At 52.7% G+C, this 12,095-nt stretch overlaps 1 protein-coding gene across 1 annotated transcript in view; it reads left to right on the forward strand.

The window, feature by feature from the left end:
* Positions 1–73: 73 nt before the first annotated feature.
* CLCN4 (chloride voltage-gated channel 4) overlaps positions 74–12,095 on the forward strand; it is a 67,453-nt gene continuing 55,431 nt past the window's right edge. The window contains exons 1-2 of the mRNA XM_041741181.1: positions 74–244; positions 1,426–1,697. The gene's annotated coding sequence lies outside the window, so the exon portion shown is untranslated. The remainder of the gene's footprint in view (positions 245–1,425; positions 1,698–12,095) is intronic.

The raw sequence follows: 12,095 nt of genomic DNA on the forward strand, positions 1-12,095 counted from the left end.
GGAGGCGAGTGGCGGCCGCGCGGGGCGGGGCCGAGCGGCGGGGCCGGCACGTGACGGCGCGGCCGGGCTCCGCGGGGGGCGGGGCGGGGGCGGGGCCGCCCGGGGCGCCGGGGCCAGGTCGACGTCTGCCCGGGGCCGGGAGAGCGCGCTGCTCGGGCTCCGCCTCCGCCAGACCCTGAGCCCCCGGAGTCGGGGCTTTCCGTCGCGCTTGAAACTTTAGAGCTCGGGAACCGGAAAGCCGAAGGTAAGTCGCTCGCCACCTAGAAAAATCAGCCTGGGACGAGTGACCTAGAAAAAGCACAGGGCCACACTGTTGGCTTTTGAAGTCCGGCGCAGAAAATGATGGTAGATCGCTGTGAGGGGCAGAGGGCCCGTATCCGTGCCCCGAATTAGAGACCTCCCGAGCGGAGATGTGCTTAATCCGGAGGGAACGGTGGGAAAAGGGCCCTGGTTAAATATAGAAGGACGCGAAAGCCGCCGCAATAAATAGCAAGTGGGTAGCTCCTGGCTGCTTGCGAAACAACCTATTTCACATCCCTTTCGGCGGCCAGGAGGCCAGGCCCTGTAAAAAATCGTGATTGAAACTCTCGAAAGTGAACCAGCGTATGAAACTGGAACACAAGTGCGACCAGTTTCTGCTCTTGTCCTTTCACATTTCAAAGCCGTGTCTATGGCTTGGCAGAGGAAAGTTGCATTGGGTTCACTGCTTACGTTTGAAATATGCCATTTCAAATGGACATGACCACTGTTGGAATTTTCTGAGGCTTTCGAGGGAAGGCTTTGAGTTGTGAATGGGAAATGTTGACATCGTGCGTGTTTTCTGTAATAGTAAGATGACTCACTTCTGCACAATGTGATAAAAATTAAAAAGCGTGAAACAATGTTACAGAGTTATTATGAATTAACTCTTTCATGTCTCTGAGACATCAAATTCCTGGCCACAACGTTAAAAAAACCCACTGACACGAGTACAACCATGCTCATGCTTTAGTGCTTTATTTTAAATAAATACTCGAGTAAGCAGTAGGACTATGTGGCATCCCTTTTTTTAATCTTTGGCAAATACAAGTTTAATAGTAGAAAGTAGCTGTTGAGAGTAAATAAAAGCATTATTCATCAGTGCGAATAGCCTAATGGTCCATAAGGAATATGCTTCAAATTACAGTATTTGGTATCTTTGCTACATGATTTGAAACCCTGAACCTCTATGCAGAGTATTTCCAGAGACTTTGTATTTTACCTGTCACTTGGATCTGCACAAAATATGTTTCTCCGTTGCATCTCATAAAGACTTTGAAAACAAAAACACCAAATTGTTCCCTTTCATTACTAATCCCTTTATTGCTAACTCTTTTGAAATCCAATTACGTGCTCGGAGCCTGCAATCACTCGGATTTCGCCCTCTGTGCTGTTTGTTTCCCGTAGTTGCTGAAAGCCTAGGCTCGCCGCGCTCCTCAAGCGAGCTGCCCGGAGGGGGCGCGGGAGCGGGGCTCCCTGGCCGCTCGCTCCTCACCTCCCGGGACGTCCAGGGTCTTCCTCGCCCCCCACCCCCTCCCCGCCTCGCCCCGAGGGCGTCACGTGGCGGCGTGGGGCCCGCCCCCGGTGACGTCACCGCGCTCGCAGCCGTCGCGCCGAAGAAAGGATGCTCTAGGATGCCGTGCAGGTGGGCGGCGGGGATGCGCCATGCGGCACTGCAGGTAAGGGACGCGCGGCGCCCACGCTGCAGGCGCACCCCGGCCTGCAGGCCCGCAGCCGGTCGGCGCCCCAGAAAGCGAAAGTGGGGTCTTCGGCGGCTGCGGCTGCTGCAGGCACCAGGCGGGGGTGCGGGGGGGGGTGTTGCAGGCCCACGCGTGACTTCGGGCTTGGCGTGCCCATCCGGGAAAGTGGGCAGGGGCCAGACGGGAAGACCCGGGCCTCTTGCCCCGGCGAGAAAAAAAATCCGGAATGATCATGCATTATAAAGCGAGAAACGGGCTGGTCCAAGATAACTGTCAACTGCTTTCCAGCTGTCATTGTGCTTCCTAAATAATTGCCACATTTACCGATTCCCCCTTCAGGACGTTTGTCCTCAGTCTTTAGCCCGATTTCTTCTAAAGCAAGAGCTGCTTTGCTCTGAATGGAACGGGAACTTACTGGTTAGCAATTTAAAGAGCTAGATGTGCAGCGTAAGTCGTTTGGCGTTGTTTTGCAAGGTTCCAGCCTTTAGAGGGGATGTGTCAGAAATGCATTTTCTCCCCCTCCAGGTGTCTTAAGTAGATGAGAAAATGACAGCATCCAATCCAATCAAATCCATAAAATAAAATGCAAGCCCCGAAGATTAACTGCGAGTGTAAGAGACAGCGGATCAGCTACATCTCTTAAGAACAAAATGGTTTTTAGAAGGGGGTGGGGTGGAGGCGAACACCCAAACGGAAGAATTCCCAGTGTTCTTTTTAATTCCCGTGCTGAATAGTTAGCTTGCTGAAGAAGGGGCTTGATGACTCAGCGGCAGATGGAGGGGGTCAGGTGACTTTTCAGTTCTGGCTGGACAGGGGGTGGGATTTTAATGGACTCTGTTAAGCATTCTAATCTGTTCACATTCCTTTCTCTGGTTCAAATAGGACCTGAGGCCAGGACACGGGTGGGCACCCTTGGGAGGAGAATGTGACGTTCTTTTCTGTAAAACGTGACCCTCCCTGGAAGTTAGGGCATCAGTAAACTGTGCTGGAACACACAACATGAATAATCTGATTCCCCAGTAACTGTTGGAGGACAGTATTAAAAAGCAATGCTGTTTTAGCTGATAATATAAGGAAGGGTTTTTATTCTTTACCCCCTGCAGTGGGCTTACTGTCAGGCAGCCCAGATAGCTTTGGTTCTAAGGAGGGGATTTATATAGTTCTCCCTCTGCTTTCTTTTCTTTTTAAAAAATTTATTTAATTTATTTTATTTTAAATTTATTTTTATTTTTATTCCTTTATTATTTGTTTATTGGAGTTCATCTGCTTTATTTTCTAACCGATTTCCAATTAATTTCGGAGTAAGGCAAAGCTATAAAAACGATAGAGAATTCTCTTCCAACTTAGAACTTTGTAAGATTGCCAGCCATCCAGAAGACATCAAGGAGAAGAGAGGATGTGAGCCCTGTTTAGAGAAAAATGGGGCTAGAGATGGGGGGGGGGGGTGAAGTCAGCAAAGAAAAATGGGATGGGGATGGGGTGAAGTCAGAGACTTACCATTTGCTAAAATCAAAATGTTTCTGAGAAATTAATGCTATGTCAGAAAACGAGCTGGTAAGATATTGGGACGTAGTCTTGCATATACTTGGGTCTAGAGAGCCAAATGTCAAAGTCGTACCGCTGTCCTTATCCTCGCCTATATATGTCCATACATTCGTGTCTGTATCTCTACAGCTGTGGCTTTGCTACTGTAGTCTTGTTTTTATGAATTCTGCTTATATAAGAAAATACCAGGCTATTTTCCAAGGTGGGTGTACCATTTTGCATTTCTGCCAGCAACGTATGAGAATTTCAGTTGCTGAGGATCCTTGCCAGCACCTTGGTTTTGTTTGTTTGTTTCTTTAATGTTAGCCCCGCTAGTAGGTACATAGGGGTTATCCCTTTGTGTGTTTTTTTTTTTTTAGGTGACTGAGTCTTATTGTGTATAAATGATTCCCTGCCAGCACTTCAGTATTGTCAGTTTTGTTAAAAAAAAAAATTAAGCATTCTGGTAGGTAGTTATGGCATCTCATTGTGGTTTCTTTCTTCTTTATAAATTTTTAAATAATTTACTTATTTATGGTGTTTTGAGTCTGTTTCTCCCTGCTAGAATAAGAAGTCCACGAAGCCTCAGGTTTGTGTGCTTATTGTGCGTTCCTCTATCTCCAGCACTGGGCGTGGTACCGGGAATATTTAGTTACTGTTTAATAAATCAGTCGATGTTTAGTAATTGAGCAGGTCCTGAAGGCCTGGGGGAGCTACACCAGAGGGGGTTAAACCATCGCCGGGCCTCTGCAGTTCCCTGACTCAGGGATGAACCGGATTTGCCAGCACGGTTTCATGCTGAACTCATTCTCAGGGAGCTCGCTAGCAATTTTCATTACCTAGCTGGTAACTGATCTTCATTTTTCATTAATTATTTTCAAGTCCCTGGATCCAACCATGCTTGAAGCTTCAATTAAAAAAAAATTATTTCTCCCACTGCCTAACCCCTGCCTTGGCAACCACCAATCTGCTCTCTACGAGCTTCCCCCCCCTTCGATTCCCCGCGGTATTTGACTTTCTCTGACTTCCCCTTAGCATAATGCCCTCAAGGTCCACCAGGTTGTTGCAAATGGCAAGCTTTCATTCCTTCTTAGGGCCGAATAATATTCCATTGTAAACATGTACCGCATCTTCTTTATCCGTTCATCCACCATCCATCCGCAGACGGATTGTTCCCTTGCCTTGGCTGTTGTAAATAATGCTGCAGTGAACACAGCAGGGCAGATATCTTTTTGAGCTAAGTGTTTTTGTTTTCTTTGGATAAATACCCAGAAGTGGAATTGCTGGATCATGTGGTAGCTCTATTTTTAGGTTTTCTGAAGAGCCTCCATTCTGTTTTCCACGGTGGGGGCACCAGTTTGCATTCCCACCAGCAGTGCATGAGGGTTCCCTTTTCTCCACAGCCTGGCCAAGGCTTGTTATTTCTGGTCCTTCTGTTAATAGCCCTTCTAACAGGTGTGTGGTGTTATTTAGTTGTGGTTTTGATTTGCATTTCCCTGATGATTAGTGATGTTGAGCGTCTTTTCGTGTGCCCATTGTTCATCTGTCCATCTTCTCTGGAAAAATGTCTATTTAGATCTGTCCATTTTTTGATCAGATTTTATTTTCTGCTGAGTTGTGTTCTTTATATTTTGGGTATTTGCTTCTTATCAGATAGATTATTTGTAGATGTTTTCTCCCATTCAGCAGGCTGCCTTTTCATTTTGTAGATGAATTCTTTTACTGTGGAGCTTTTTATTTTTTTATTATTTTATTTTTTAAAGATTTTATTTGTTAGAGAGAGAGAGAGAGAGGCACAGAGACACAGGCAGAGGGAGAAGCAGGCTCCAGGCAGGGAGCCTGATGCGGGACTCGATCCCACGTCTCCAGGATCAAGCCCTGGGCTGAAGGCGACCCTAAACCGCTGAGCCACCCAGGCTGCCCTCTGTGGAGCTTTTTAATATGACTTCTTTATTTTTGCTTTTGCTTTTGCTTTTGGTGTCAGATTCCAAAAATCATCTCCAAGACCTGTGTCAAGGAGCTTACCGCCTATGTTTTCTTCTAGGAGTTTTATGGTGTCAGGTCTTAGGTTCAAAAGTCTTTATCTCGAGTTAATTTTTGTATCGGTGTAATTTTGTATATGGCATTTCTTACAGAGCTTGGACGTCCTGATGTGTTGTTGCAGTAATTCAGCAATTTGTTTGTTGCAATTTCCTTCATTTGGTTCAGGTTGGCTACAGGGAGTAAGATCCTTGGGTCCCTTCCTTCCTTCTCCCCCAGTCAGCAGAACAGGTGATAAAGACAGATGTCGTAGAGACTGGATTCTACTTCTGGCTTCTGGACTGTGTAACCTTGGGCATGTTACTTTGTGTCTTTGGGCCTTAGTTTTCTCATCAAAGTAACCAAGAAATTTAGATCAGGGTTTCTCTCTGCCTCAGCACTGGTGACCTTTAGGGCTGAATAAATGTGTTGTGGTGGGGCCATCCTGTGCACTGTAGGAGGCTTAGCGGCATCCCTGGCCTCTGCTCACTCCGCCAGGAGCGCCCCTCCCCTGGTTGTGACAAGCAGACCGTCTCTGGCCGCTGCCACCTGACCCCCCGGGGTGGGAGCATTGCCTCTGGTTGCAAACCACTGATGTGGATGGTCTCTAAATGTTCTTCTGGCTTCAGTAGTCTAGAATTCACTTTCCTATGGTTGGTTTGACCTAAGCCCTTGATCAGAGATCCGATTCCCTTTCATCACGTCATAAATATTGGAAAATACAAGAAGGCTTTTTGACACTGTGGGGTTCCAGAAGTAGCTTCTGTCCAAAAGGGGAGGCCAGTGTGTGCCACTGAGAGCTGGGAAGCTGGGCGGGGAGGAGAGAGAGCACGGGGCACCAGAGCGGCGTGTGCTGGAGCCCGGGGGCGCCCCGACACCCCTGTCCTTGTCACCTGAGACCCCCGCACAGACCTCATAGCCACGTCCCTTCCTCATCGGCACGCGTGGGCCGGCGGCGCGTCACGGAGGTGGTGCTGGCAGTGACCGCGGGGACGAGATGGTGACGGCCTCTCGGGTAGCTGGTGGGAGGCCGATGCCAACTGCCCGCACAACCTAGTGGAACCCCCCCCCTCCCCAACCCAGGGCAGGGCCTCCAGCCTCAGGACAGGACGCATGGCCCGGGATCTGGCTCTGACACCCGAGCCTCTTTGTCTGCGTCACTTCCCCTCTTGGCGCAGTTGCTGGGTCCGTGACATGGGGCCCCGGGGATTTGCTGGTCCTGCTGCCTCCTTGGCTTTGGGGGAGGGGTCAGAGGGATGTCCAGGGTCTGCAAGAGACAGGAAGCAGCGACGGGCGGGGCGGGGGGGGGCTCAGATTGGCCAGGAGACTCCTGTCGCGGGCCTGGGACCGCACTGTGCCTGTCCCATCGTCCCCGTGCCATCAGCCTTCTCTCTGACTCTTCCAGGCCTCATCAAAATTGGTTTGGCCTGCAGTGAGCGAGCTGCTGTGCCCAGGCCAGGAATTCTGTTTCTGGTCGCAGCTCAGCCTGGCCCAGAGCCGGCCCCCCGCTCCCCTGCCCCCCCCTGGGCCTCCCCCTCTGCCGCCAGGACAGAGTACCAGAGGCCAGGTGGCTCGTCAACAACAGCCTCCTCTCACAGCTCGGGAGGCGGCCACCCCGGTGGGCTCCGGGGAGGCCCCCTGCTGGGTTGCAGCTGGCCACCTTGCCCCAACAGCTAGCTCTCCGGATCTCCTTGCCGGCTCCTAGTCCCATCAAGGGGGCGCCACCTCCAGGACCTGATCACCTCCCAGAGGCCCCGCCCCCAGATGCCATCACGCTGCAGGGAGGTTTCAACCTATGAATTTTGGGAGGACACACGCGGCCCGTGACGGTAACCAAATATAAGTTGTAGCCCTTGATTGGGCCCCGGCCTGAACAAACCTCTAAAATATGGACTTGGGGACACTTGGGTTATTTTTATGTGACTGGCTATTAGATGATGTGAGGAAACTACTCTAAGTTTCATTAGATGTGATAATCCTGCGGGGTCGTAGGCACCCAGCTAAGCCGCTCGGGGATTCTTTTTTTTTTTTTAAAGATTTTTATTTATTTATTCATAGAGACACACACACACACGGAGAGAGGGAGAGAGAGAGAGAGAGAGAGAGAGGCAGAGACACAGGCAGAGGGAGAAGCAGGCTCCATGCAGGGAGCCCGATGCGGGACTCGATCCCGGGCCCCCAGGATCACACCCCGGGCTGCAGGCAGCGCTAAACCACTGCGCCACCGGGGCTGCCCAGCTCGGGGATTCTTGACACAGAAACAGTGAGATAATTCGTGTGTGTTTCCTGCTGCCGTGTTTTGGGGCTAATGTATTACACAGCAGTAGGTACTAACACGGGAGTATGTGCAAGAGTCTTACTTTTTGGTGCTGCATGCTGAAGTATTTAGGGATGAAGTGTCATGATAGCAACAAGTTCCCCTAAAAAATTTTTTTAAAGCATTTTTGGAGATCTCCTTAACATATGGCTGAATGCAAGACAGATGAATTCTCGTACCTGCTTCTACATTCAATCTGTTGCAATATCACGTGTCATGTAGCCTCTGGAAAATTCTACGGTACTCTCACAAGAGAATGAGAATGGGAAAAAGGCAAATAACAATTTAAGATTATGATAAAAATGTTTTTAACTGCATGGATCCCCTAAAGAGTCTTGGGGATCCTAAGGTGTCCCCAGATCACACTTTGAGAACCAGTGCTCTAGAGAAATAATTTTTTTTTAAGATTTTATTTATTTATTCATGAGAGACACACACAGAGAGAGGCAGAGACACGGGCAGAGGGAGAAGCAGGCTCCATGCAGGGAGCCTGATGTGGGACTTGATCCCGGGTCTCCAGGATCAGGCCCTGGGCCAAAGGCAGGCGCTAAACCTCTGAGCCACCTGGGCTGCCCCTCTAGAGAAATAATTTACTTGTAAGTGGTTCAGTTAAAACGGGGAGAGCAGAAAAGGCCAAATGGGAACGCTTACTGAATTGGACTGCTGTTATTTGTTGGGCTCCTCTGGATAATGTTCTATTTGAAAATGTTCATGATAAAAAGTTTTTTTGTTTTTGTTTTTTTTTTTTAAGATTTTATTCATTCATGAAAGACGCACACACAAAGAGAGAGAGAGAGACAGAGACACAGGCAGAGGGAGAAGCAGGTTCCTGCGGGGAGCCCAATGTGGGACTCTATCCCAGGACCCCAGGATCACGCCCTGGGCCGAAGGCAGACGCTCAGCTGCTCAGCCACCCAGGCACCCCAATGAAAACTTTTTTTTAACACGATAGAAAAGGGGGTGCCTGGGTGGCTAGGTCAGTTAAGCTTCCGACTCTTGGTTTTGATTCAGGTCATGATCTCAGAGTGGTGAGATGGAGCCCCACGTCGGGCTCTGTGCTCAGTGGGGAGTCTCCTTGAGATCCTTTCTCTCCTTCTGCCCCTCCCCCGCTTGCATGCTGTCTCTCAAAAATAAATTTAATTAATAAATGAATTTAATCAATTAATTAAAATAAATAAAATCTTAAAAGAAATGTAGACCTTTGGCCATGTGGGGATTCTGACTGAGTAGGTCTGGAGGTGAGGCCCAGCGGGAGCATTTTTGATCGGAGTTCCAGGTGCCCCTGGTGGATCTGAGGCCCCACGTGAGGCCTGCTGGCGCCAAGGGTACCAGCACACCCACCTGTCCTCCAGCCCTCCACCCTCCTGAGCCAGATTGAGGGGTGTTAGGGGTGGGGCTTATCTGTTTTCCCAGCACCCGTGGGGGCAGGTGTTGGGGGACAGTGCGTTCCCCACGCACACTCTCCCTCAACAAGTCTGTTGAGCCACTGCTGTGCCGGCTGCGGGGAGGACCTTGTTATCAAACCGTTGCTTAACCACTCTTTCAGTGGACAGCAGAGATAAACTTTCCTTTTTAAGGGCGGGAGTGGGTTTCCTTCACAGATCGTGATAAGTGTTTTATTTTTTTATTTTTTAAAAGATTTTATTTATTCATGAGAAACACAGAGAGGGAGGCAGAGACACAGGCAGAGGGAGAAGCAGGCTCCCTGTGGGGAGCCCGATGCGGGACTCGATCCCAGGACCCCGGGATCACGACCTGAGCCAACGGCAGATGCTCAACCACCGAGCCGCCCAGGTGCCCCGGGATAAGTATTTTTTAATGACTTGTTTTCCATGTTCCATGCACGTGGTGAGAATTTCCAGCAGGATCAAGGTTATGGAAAGAACACGAAGTCTCCTTCGCAAGCCCAGTCCCGAGCCCCCTCCCAACGGCAGCCGCTGCTAACTTGCGTATATATGGTTTTTGAAAATGTCTGTGCAAATACAGTCATCTGTAGGATGTATCTAGCGCTTTGTTTGCTTGCTTTTATTGGGATGTAATTTGCATGGAACAAAATGCGTGGATTTTTAATTCAGTTGGTTTTGACGGGGAACATTTCCAGCAGATATTCCCCAGAGGGCCCCTTCTTGCCCTCCTTTAGCCAAACCCTGTGGCAGAGGCAATGGCTCTTCTGGTTTGTGTTAGCACAGTTTACTTCTGCCTGTTCTTGAACTTCAGACACCTGGAATCCTATAATCTGTACACTTTCACGTCTGGCTGCAGAGATGTTTCCGTAAGACGTGAGCCTTGATACTCATTCATGCGTTCACTCCCTCATTTAGTTCCTTGCTCAACGAATATCTGTTGGGTCCTTGCTATGCGTGCAGGCCCGGATTTTTCGACCTTGACACTATGGACATTTGGACTGGATGATTCTCTGTGGTGGGGACTCTCCTGTGCATTGTAGGACGTTGAGCAGTGTCCCTGGCCTTTACCCACTAGGTGCCAGTAGCAAGCACTGCCCTGCCCCCTGGCTGTGACAGCCAAACTCCAGACATTGCCAAATGTCCCCTGGTGTGCAGAATTGCTCCTGGTTGGGGTCGACCAGTCTGGGTAATGGGATATACTGTGGAACCAAATAGGCAAGGCAGGGGCCTGAATAAAGTGAGGGAGAGCCAGGTGAGCGTCCAGGGCCCTGAGTGTTCAGGGGTGAGGGAACAGCGGAGCAAAGGGCCCGAGGCAAGGCCCGGCCGGGCGCATTTGAAGACAGCAAGGAGGTCGGTGTGACCCCATGGGAGCAGCCCAGAGAGCCCGTGGTGGGAAAGGTGCTCTGAGGGGCGGCCGGGGACAGAGCATGCGGGAACCTGGCGGGGGTGGCGCCAAGCCGGGATTATTCTCTGTGCTGGGAAGCTGCTGGCTGCTTTCGGGTGTGGGAGTGACATGTGGGGACTTGCATTCGGAACGGTGACTCTGGCTGCTGTGAGAAGTCAGGGGTGGGCAAGAGGGCAAGGGGGGCGGCCGGTGAGGGGGCTGGCGTGGTGGCCGGGTGACCTGACTGGCACGTGCTCGGCAGGGGGCAGGCCTGGGCCGCCCCGGGAGCCCCGGCTGGTCGGCTGAAGTCACGCCTGTGCGATGGCCTCTCGTGCCCGGGTCGGGGCAGCGTTACCCCGATGGGCAGCGGAAACAGGGACAGCAGACGACACGGTGCCCGCGTTCCACGTACGGTGCTAGAAAGGCTGTCCTTGCGGCTGTCCCGTTGGGGATGGAGCCCCCGGGCACCGTCTGGTGGCCCCGGCCCTCATTTCACACGTCGAGGTACCCCGCGACCCAGAGTGCAGCCTTCTTTGGAATTGGGGTCTTTAGGGAGGTAACGGAATTAAAACGAGGTCACTGAGGTCCTGGAGGGAAGGCGGGGCGCGGGGAGGCCGGAGCCAGGGCCGCCGGCGCACCCCCAGGCCTGCGGGCCAGCCCCCTGCCCCCCCCCCCCCCCCCCCCCCGGCGGCTTGGGCCCGCGGCGGCCTCATTTAGCTCCTCCGTGGTGCGGCCCGAGGGTGCCCGTGGTCGGCGCGGGGACTGTCAGGAGCCCCCGCCGCTGAGTATTCGCGAGGCGCCCGCAGTGGCCAGGCGCGGAGCCCCAGGAAGGGGTGTTATTGCGAGGAGGAGTCTCTGGGGAGGTTCGGACTCCTTGGCCCTTGGCACCGGGAACGCAGAGCCTCACGCCTCCTCTCCCTGGCCCTGCGGTGGGGACTGCGAACACTAGTCCATTGTGTCCCTGGAGGCCACACCCCCTGTCCAACACGCAGGCAGGCTGTGTTCCCAACCGTGACAAGTGGCTGTGTGGCCCGGGGCCGGAGGACACATGCTACGGAGGGAGGGAGGGTCAGCGGCCCCCAGCGGCTCCCCAGTCCTGCTGGGGGGGCAAGGAGGAAGGAGAGAGGGCGGAGGAGGAGGAGGAGGCCGTGGAGGAGGCCCTGCCCCGGCTTGTTGGCTCCTGGCAGCGTGTCATTCTCGGTGTCTTTCCGCCAGTCCTTCAGCTCCCAACTTCCCTGTCTGTGGGACTGTCCCCTGGCCCTTGGCCCCTCACCGCAGGGCCGCCAGGGCCTCCTCTCACCGGCAGCGCCCTGGGGAGCCCAGCTCCGGGCCTGGAGGACTGGCTGGAAGGAGGGGATGGATCGTGGCCCCTCGCCATCGAGAGGCGGCTGCGTCTTAGAGAGGGAGAGTCCGTCATCTCAAATGATCTTGAAATTGGTGTGGTTCTGGGCAGGCGCAGGGTGAGATGACAAGCGTGCGGCCCAGGGAGCCCCCCTGCAGGGTGGGCCCCCGCGACCCGCCTCCTGGCGCACAGCCTGCTCCCCACTGGGCGACCTGTGCCGCCCGTGGGTGCCGCGCGAGTGACGCTGGAGGACTGCCAGGGCCGGGCCGCAGGACGCTGCTGCTTCCACCTCGTCCCCTCGGATCACCTGCTTTGGAGGAAGCCAGCCGCCGTGTCCCAGGGACGCTCGAGCCATCCTGCTGAGACGCGGGCTCCTGCCTGGGAG

The sequence above is a fragment of the Vulpes lagopus genome, chromosome X (genome assembly GCF_018345385.1).
Source record: "Vulpes lagopus strain Blue_001 chromosome X, ASM1834538v1, whole genome shotgun sequence".
NCBI classification, from domain to species: Eukaryota; Metazoa; Chordata; class Mammalia; order Carnivora; family Canidae; genus Vulpes; species Vulpes lagopus.